Source organism: Microcaecilia unicolor, chromosome 11, assembly GCF_901765095.1.
Source record: "Microcaecilia unicolor chromosome 11, aMicUni1.1, whole genome shotgun sequence".
Lineage (NCBI taxonomy): Eukaryota > Metazoa > Chordata > Amphibia > Gymnophiona > Siphonopidae > Microcaecilia > Microcaecilia unicolor.
The window spans coordinates 141627272-141636650 of record NC_044041.1 but is presented as its reverse complement, the minus strand read 5'-3'; positions in this window follow the sequence as shown (position 1 = coordinate 141636650).

Here is a 9379-nt window from a genome sequence, read left to right as displayed (position 1 = left end):
GCCTCTTCAGTATTTGAAGCTTCCAAAGCAGTATGGCAAACCGCAATGGGAATCACAAGAGCTTTCCTCACAGCGAACGATGGCCCATCACAAGGGCATGAACTCATAAAGGAGGGAATGCACATCCTCCTGGAGGGAATAAACTCATCCTCCTTATTGTATAAGTGGAGGGGAACACACGCGCCTCCTGGAGGGAATCACACATCCTCCCAACACACTGGAGGGAATGAACTCATCCTCCTATTTATAGAACTGGAGGGGAACACACGCGCCTCCTGGAGAGAATCAACACATCCTCCAAAAAAAAACATGCTGGAGGGAATGAACACATCCTCCTAAATTTAAACTGAACATGAATCCTGAAGATTGTTTTCCAACTTTCTCCCAAGGAAGGAACTTCAGGAAATTAGAACAGAACCTGAAAAACAGATTCACAGCATACAGACAATCATACAGGGAGGGCTCATGGCTTCATCTGCTATGACTAAAGGAAAGAAAATTACCAAGGTAAGAACCTAATTTTCCCTTCCTTGTCATCAAGCAGATGAAGCCATTACGTATGGGATGTAACAAAGCAATCCCTAGATAGGGTGGGAACAAGCCACACCACGCGCTAGCACTTGTGCACCAAAACGCGCATCCCTCCTGGCAGCCACATCCAGCCTGTAATGTTGGGCAAAGGAGAGCTTAGAAGCCCATGTTGCTGCACTGCATATCTCTTGAAGAGAGAGTGCTCCAGTTTCAGCCCAAGAGGAAGAAATCGCTCTAGTAGAATGTGCCTTAAAGGCTACAGGCGGAACCCTGCCGGCCAGCAGATAAGCTGAAAAGATAGTTTCTTTGAGCCAGCGGGCAATAGTGGCTTTAGACGCTGGAGACCCTCTGCGAGAACCGGATAGCAAAACAAACAGATGATCAGAAGTCCTGAAAGAGTTAGTAACTCGCAGATACTGCAGCAGAGTCATGCGCACATCCAAAAGGTGCAGCTGCCCAAAAGATTCTGGAAACTCTTCCTCTGAAAAAGAGGGCAAGAAAATAGGCTGGTTTAGGTGAAAGGCTGAAACCACCTTAGGCATAAAGGAAGGCACGGTCCGAACCGTGACTCCGGACTCTGAAAATTGCAGAAATGGGTCTCTACAGGACAGCGCCTGGAGCTCTGACACCCGTCTCGCCGAGGTAATGGCCACCAGAAAAACGGCCTTCAGTGTCAAATCTTTCTCCGATGCTCGCCGAAGCGGCTCAAAAAGAGATGCCTGCAGGGTTTTCAAAACTAGCCCCAGGTTCCAAGCTGGACAGGGTGCTCGCACTGGAGGTCGGAGCCGAAGCACCCCTCTAAGAAACCGTGCCACATCTGGGTGAGCAGCCAAAGACACGCCTTCCACCTTACCACGAAGGGAGGCCAACGCTGCCACCTGCACCCGCAGGGAATTATAGGCCAAGGCCTTTTTGTACACCTTCCTGCAAAAAGTCCAGAATCGGCGAGACAGAAGCCCGCATTGGAGCAATGGCTGTGGAAGCACACCAAGACTCAAACAGGCACCAAATCCTGGCATAAGCCACGGAAGTGGACCGCTTGCGGGCTTGCAGGAGAGTGGAAATAACTTTATTGGAATAACCTTTATCCCTCAATTGCGCCCTCTCAATAGCCATGCCGTAAGACCAAAGCGGTCGGCGTCCTCCATGGCTACCGGTCCCTGAGTCAACAGGTTCGGTACCAGAGGTAACGGCAGAGGAGCCTCCAGGAGCATCTGTCGGAGGTCTGCATACCAAGGTCTCCTTGGCCAATCCGGGGCGATGAGGACCACTTCTCCTGGGTGCAGCCGAATCCGCAAGAGCAGGCGCCCTATCAAGGGCCATGGGGGAAACACATAAAGTAGACGCGGAGGCCAGGGTTGAGCCAAGGCATCCAACCCCGCCGAGCGAGGATCTCTCCGTCTGCTGAAGAAGCATGGGACTTTGGTATTGGCACTTGTCGCCATTAGATCCATCACGGGCTTGCCCCATTTGGCACAGATCTGCAGGAATACTTCGTCTGCCAGATTCCATTCTGCTGGATCGATCTGATGCCTGCTCAGATAATCGGCCTGCACATTGCTCTGACCTGCAATATGAGCTGCCGACAGACACTGAAGATGCAGCTCGGCCCAGTGGCAAATCAGTTCGGCCTGCGCGGCTAGTGCTCTGCACCTTGTTCCGCCTTGTCGATTTATATAGGCCACCGTTGTCGTGTTGTCCGACATCACTCTGACAGCCAATCCTTCCAGGGTCACTTGAAAGGCCAGAAGCGCCTGAAACACCGCTTTCAACTCTAGGCGGTTGATGGACCACTCCAACTCCTCGGGTGTCCATAGACCCTGGGCATGCTTCCCCTTGCAGTGTGCGCCCAAGTCCTTCAGGCTGGCATCTGTTACCACTAGGCACCAAACAGGGAGCGTCAGCGGCATTCCTCGCCGCAACATGCCGTCCGAGAGCCACCACTCCATGCTGAGTCGGGCCGCAGGGAGCCAAGTAAGTCTGCATTGGTAATCCTGAGAAATAGGAGACCATCTCCGGAGGAGGGAATACTGTAGAGGTCTCAGGTGCGCTCTCGCCTAGGGTACCACTTCCATCGTGGCTGTCATCGATCCCAGCAGCTGGACAATGTCCCAAGCTCGCGGGCAGGGCATCCTCAGGAGCAGACGGACCTGATTCTGAAGCTTGCACCGCCTTAGCTCGGGTAGGAACACATAGCCCGAGACTATGTCGAACCTGGCCCCCAAAAACTCTAGAGATTATGAAGGGGACAGGTGACTTTTGGCCATATTGACGACCCAACCTAGAGATTGCAGAACTGAGACCACTCTGGCTGTAGCTTGTAAGCTCTCTGTTGCAGAGTCTGCTCTGATGAGCCAGTCGTCTAGGTACGGGTGAACCCTGATACCTTCTCGCCTGAGAAAAGCAGCTACTACCACCATTACCTTCGAAAAGGTTCGGGGAGCTGTGGCGAGGCCAAAAGGCAAGGCCCTGAACTGGAAATGTTTTCCCAACACCGCAAACCTCAGAAACTTCTGATGCGGGGGGCCAAATCGGTATGTGCAAGTAAGCTTCTTTCAGGTCTAGAGACGTGAGAAACTCTCCTGGCTGTACTGCCGCAATGACGGAGCGCAGGGATTCCATGTGGAAATGCCGCACTCTCAGGGACTTGTTCACTTCTTTTAAGTCCAGAATAGGGCGAAAGGACCCACCTTTTCGCGGCACCACAAAGTAGATGGAGTATCGGCCGCAGCCTTGCTCGGCGGGAGGCACCGGGGTCACTGCCCCTAACTGAATCAGACCTTGTAAAGTCTCCTCCACCGCCGCCCGTTTGACGGCAGAACCGCATCGGGACTCCACAAACACGTCTCTTACTGGGGCGTTGAATTCTATTCTGTATCCATCTCTGATCTGGTCCAGAACCCACTGATCTGAGGAAATCTTGGCCCACTCCTCGACAAAGAGGGAAAGCCGTCCTCCGATGACAGGCATCGAGGAGAGGGCCGGCGCACCATCATTGAGAGAGTCGCCCCTGAACTCCTGGTCTTGAGCCACCGGCTGCGGAACGCTTGTCCGAGCGAAAGGAGTTCCTCTGCTGACCACGGGCACGTGAAGTGAACCCAGCAGAACGCCCCGGGCGGTACCTTCTAGCTTCACGGAAGCGAGGTCTGTACAAGGAGTGGACCGCCTGGCCCTTAGAGGAAGGCCTCTGCCTATCTTCGGGCAAGCGCTGGGGTTTTGGATCACCCAGGCCTTTCACAATTTTCTCCAACTCCTCACCAAATAGGAGAAGTCCTTGAAAAGGCAACTTCACCAACCTTTGCTTAGAGGCCATGTCCGCTGCCCAGTGTCGTAGCCACAGACGACGGCGAGCCGCCACTGCTACTGCCATTTGTTTAGCCGAAGCTCTGACAAGGTCATAAAGGGCATCAGCCAGAAAGGACAAGGCCACCTCCATCCGCGGAGCCACATCCAAGAAGGGCTCCGCTCCATCTCCGGGCTGAGCCACTGCCTGTTGCAGCCAAGCTAGGCAGGCTCTAACAGCATAACAGCTGCATGCAGACGCCCGAACAGTGAGACCTGCAATTTCAAAGGACCGTTTCAATGCTGTTTCCAGCCTACGGTCTTGAACATCCTTCAGGGCAACACCTCCTTCAACAGGGAGGGTAGTTCTCTTTGTCACCGCAGTGACTAGGGCATCCACCGTAGGCATTTGAAAACGAGCCATATGTCCCTCACGCAGAGGGTATAACTGCCCCATAGCCCTGGAAACTCTCAAAGGTCCCTCGGGGTCAGCCCACTGAGCCGAAACAAGTTCTAGGATGGAGTCATGCAAAGGGAAGGCCCGAGCAGCTTTCTTGGTACTAGCCATCCTGGGATTACCCGAGGAGGCCATGCCACTGTCAGGATCTTCAATCGAGAGGGCCTGCAGGGTATCTGAAATAAGCGCTGGCAGCTCATCACGGTGGAAAATCCTCACCGCGGAGGGATCATCCAGATCCTGTGGTAAATCCGCACCTGACTCTGGTTCCTCAGACCAAGAACGTCTGTCAGAGTTCTCCGAATCCTCACACCCCGACCACGGGGGGGAAAAAGGTGCACCACAATCTGAAGGGGAATTAACCCTTCTGCGCTTATCTTTAGGCCAAGCATCCGGGAAAAAAGCCTTACTGGGCAGTCCCAGGCCAGAATCCATCGGGGGGGGGGGGGGCAATCAGAGGAGCCTCAGGCGACCCTTGAGGAAGGGCTCTTTTCATCATGTATGCTTTCTGCAGCAAAAGCACAAAATCCGGGGAGAAAATCTCACCCTGGGCACCCAAATCCTGTCCGGTGCTAGCCACTCCTGAAATAACCTCATCTTGAGGTGCCCCACCCGGCTCAGGTCTCTCCGTGTCCACAGAGGCCGCGCCATGCGGTGTAAGCAAAATGGCACCCGCTGCCAGCTCAGAGCGGGAAGAAACATCGCTCGCCATGCTCGGGCCGGCTCCTACGCCAGTACAGCACGATTTACAGAGCCCTGCTGCTGATTTGCGCTTGCCACAAGTGGAACAGCGCTTTACATTGTCCGCAGCCATCGCCGAAAAACGGCGGTAAAATCCAAAATGGCGGTTTCGCGCCAAAATCGCACCGATCGCGGGCCCACCCCGGAGGAGTTGGAAAACACTCTTACCTCAAAGGATCTAGTGTACAACTACGATCCTGCTGAAAATCAGGTCAAAAACCTCTGTTCCAGCGTCTCTACGTTTAAAAACGCGACGCAACTTTTTTTTTTTTTTTAAGCTGTGGAGAAAGCAGAGGTATTGAAGACTCCGGAGGCTCAGATGAGTGGGAAAGGCAGGGAAAGGGCGAACCTATATGCCTGCATCCACTGTTGGTGGGTAAGGACAGGGAAAGCAAGGCAATATGTCCACATCCACAGAGGTATGGGTAAGGCAGGGAAAGGGCTAACCTATGTGCCTTTAAAGTGAAGCTGCTATAGCCTCCAACACCCCGGTTAACAACTGGCAAGCCAGGAACCACCTCCCGGCAGATTTTACTGGAGCTCAAACAAGCTGCAGCCACCCTGCTAGGGGAGATAGAGAATACTGAAGAGGCAGTGGAGCTAGCTGGCCAAGAGGGCACTGTGAAAGTTTGAGTGCTCTCTATCTCCCCTGCTGGTTGATGGACATAACCCATACGTAATGGCTTCATCTGCTTGATGACAAGGAAGTGAAAGATTTTTTAACTACATCAGATATTTGTTCCTCAAAAGTTAATGCAGAATCAATAATGACCCCTAAATATCTAAAGGATTTAACTGTAGGAATACATTGTCCAAATAACGTGGGCACTACTGATGGAATAGTTCCATGTCCTACTATCCATGATGTTATTGTCTTATCTGGATTTAGTACTAAGTGATGTGTTGCCAACTTTATCAAGACAAATTTGAATTGGTGTAAGATCTATACTTAATGGTTGGACATAATGATTGAGAAGGAAATCATCAGCATACGAGTAAGAACTAACACCCATTGTTTGAATGAGTAATGCCAAGGGACTAACATACAAATGAAATAACAATGATGACAAGACCGATCCCTGTGGCACCCCACATGACAAATTATGTAACTTAGAATGAGATTGCTGTTGAACAACTTTAAACGAGTGATCTTTAAGGAAGGATGTAAACCATTTCATGGTTGTCCCAGAAATACTAATTTCATTTAATAGATCAAGAAGTAAATTATGATTGATTAAATCAAATGCCGCAGATAAATCCAACGATATAACTAGGGCGATATATCCTTGTTCCAGTCTCGCATAAATTTCACTTAACAAAGAAGTCAAAATTGTTTCAGTACTGTGTTCTTTTCTAAAACCCGATTGTCTCGAATGTAGCAGATTTTTCGAATCCACATAAGCTTGCAGTTGTGTAAACACGATTGTCTCTAAATGTTTAGACAGAAATGGTAAATTAGACACTGGTCAATAATTATTAGGTAACAAAGGATCCAGTGAAAGCTTCTTCAAACTCGGTTTTACTATTGCTTCTTTCAATACAATAGGCACCACCCCTTCAGAAAGACTCAGTGTAATAAAGGAATACAAAAACTCCTGTATTTCTAACGTAGGTATTTTCAACCAAGCTGATGGTATAGGACCCTGATGGCGAACCTATGACAGTACTGACACATGTAGCCATTTTCGGTGACACGCAGCCGCATGTGGCCGCATCCAGAGAAGCAGCAGCGTTCCTTGCTGACACCCGGGGCGGATCGCCAATGCCCCCCCCGGCGAAATCACCCCCCCCGGTGCATGTTTACCCGCTGGGGGGGTGCCGTGTGCGCTCCTATTGGCTCCCTCCGAGTCCTCCGCTTGTTCCCTCCCTGCTGCTCCCTCTGCCCCGGCTCCTGCATGGCGGTTAGGGGATCTTTGACCTCACTTCCGGCCGGCGGAGCAGAGAGCAGCGGAATGCCGTGGGGGACGCATCTCTGGGGGCCCTGTGATTGCCATTACCAGCAACCACATAACCACAGCAACCATCATCCAATCTACTGTTCTGGGGTGTCGTGGATTTCTAATTGACCATCATTACTGAGATAGGTGAGGGGGAGGCTGGGAGAGGCGAGGGCATGTGCTATGGGTGCCGATTCCCGCCATTAGAAATAGCGGCAGCCATCTTAATTTACATAAGGTAGTCAGTTAGGCTAGTTAACCCCTAATTGCCTGCAGGGCTAACAGGCTATCTATAATTCTATCTTCTGTCACTGCCCCCCTGATGGAGAACCCAAAAAATAAAAAAACAAGATTAAGTAAAGGAAGTGGTAGTAGCAGTAGCCGACCCTTTCAAGAGACATGGACCGAGATGTATGGCATTATAGAAAAAAATGGCAGATCATTTTGCGTTCTATGTACTGAAACGGTAGTAAGCAGAACGTGGAATATAAATAGACATTTTGAAACTAATCATTCCCAGCTCTTGAAAAAAAGTGAGGATGAAAGGAAGGAATACATTTCCAGGCAGCTACACTTTTATAAGAGCCAATCTAATTACATCCTTAAATTTGTAAAAGGTTCTACAAATTTAACATCTGCAAGTTTGAGCATTGCTCACTCCATAGCTCAGCATGGAAAAGCACTCAGTGAGGGAGAATTTATTAAAGAAACTCTCCTAAGATGTGCACCAGTTCTATTTCACGATATGCAGAATAAAGATGCAATTATTAAGAGAATATCTGAGTTACCACTCAGTAGAAATATCATAAAAGACCGAATAATGAGACTGAACACAAACGTACAACATCAATTAAAGAGAGACATAAGTAATTGTAAATATTTTTCGATCTCTCTTGATGAAACTACTGATGTCACATCACATGCTCAGTTGGCCATTATTGGTCGATATTCTGATGGTCTCACAATGAGAGAAGAGTTGATAAAGTTAGTATCAGTGCCAACAAGTACATCAGGAAGTGAAATATGTAAGGTTGTTATACAAACATTCCGTGACCTAAGCATTGATATCTCTAAAGTTGTGTCAGTGACGACAGACGGGGCACCAAACATGGTGGGGAAAAAAGTTGGATTTGTCAAATTGTTGACGGAAGCTATTGGACATCCGATTATGCCTTTTCATTGTATTATCCATCAGGAGGCTTTATGTGCCAAGGCAGGATTCACCGACTTAAACAACTTAATGTCAGTTGTTACAAAAATAGTTAATTTAATAGCTGCTCGCCCCCTTCACAAGCGAGAATTTTCTGCACTTTTACTGGAGGTTGATTCCACTTACAGTGGACTGCTGATGTACAATAATGTAAGATGGCTGAGCCGAGGCAAAGTTCTTGAGCGCTTTGTGGAGTGCTTTGAAGAAATTAAGGTATTTCTTGAGGATAAGGATCTGGGAAACTTTCCTCAGCTCAATCATGATAAGTGGGTCAACACCCTGATGTTTTTTACAGATCTCTCTGTTCATATTAATGAACTGAACTTAAAGTTACAAGGTTTTGGCAAAAGTATTGACGTTATGTTTGGATACATAAAAGCTTTTGAAAGTAAACTTAAAATTTTCAAGCGAGATGTAGAAACTAAAACTTACAAGTATTTTCCTCGAGTAACAAAGTATTTTGAGAAGGCCAGTGCAGCTATACAAAATGAAATGGAACCCTTGCATATAACGTACCAGCATGTTTTAGACTCGTTACTTGACCAGTTCAGTGATAGATTTAATCAATTTAGAAGCCTAGAACAGACCATGAAAATAATTAAGTATCCTGATGTAGTAGTCTAAAGTAGTTTGGAATTAAATGGTTTCCAATGGATGCAAATTGATGATTTGGAGATGCAACTTGTAGAATTTCAAGACAGCATCTGGGCTCAGGTGTTTGTCGACTTGAGGTCAAAGCTTGAGAATCTGGAAAGGTGCCGCTTGGAGAATCAAGAGGAGTGCCACTACGAACAGGAAATTTGGAGTGCCTGGAACCGATTACCAGACACTTTTAGCACCCTGAAAAATATAGCAATGGCTTTACTCACAATTTTTCCCTCTACGTACTTTTGTGAAACCTTATTCTCACCGTTAAATAATATCAAAACCAACAAAAGAAACAGATTGACAGATGAAGTTAGTAGCGCTTGCTTGGGCTTGAAGTGTACAAAATACCAACCTTCAATTGAAGATTTAGCCAATGAAATTCAGCAACAAAAAAGTCACTAATAGGCAGATTAGTTAAAGAATTCCCCCTCCCCCTCACTTATCTTAGTTCACGGCACCCCACACAAGTTAAATAATATCAAGACCAACAAAAGAAACCGACTGACAGATGAACAAAGAAGTCACTAAGCAGGTAAGTTAAATAATTAGTTTTTGGTTTATTAAATACAGTTA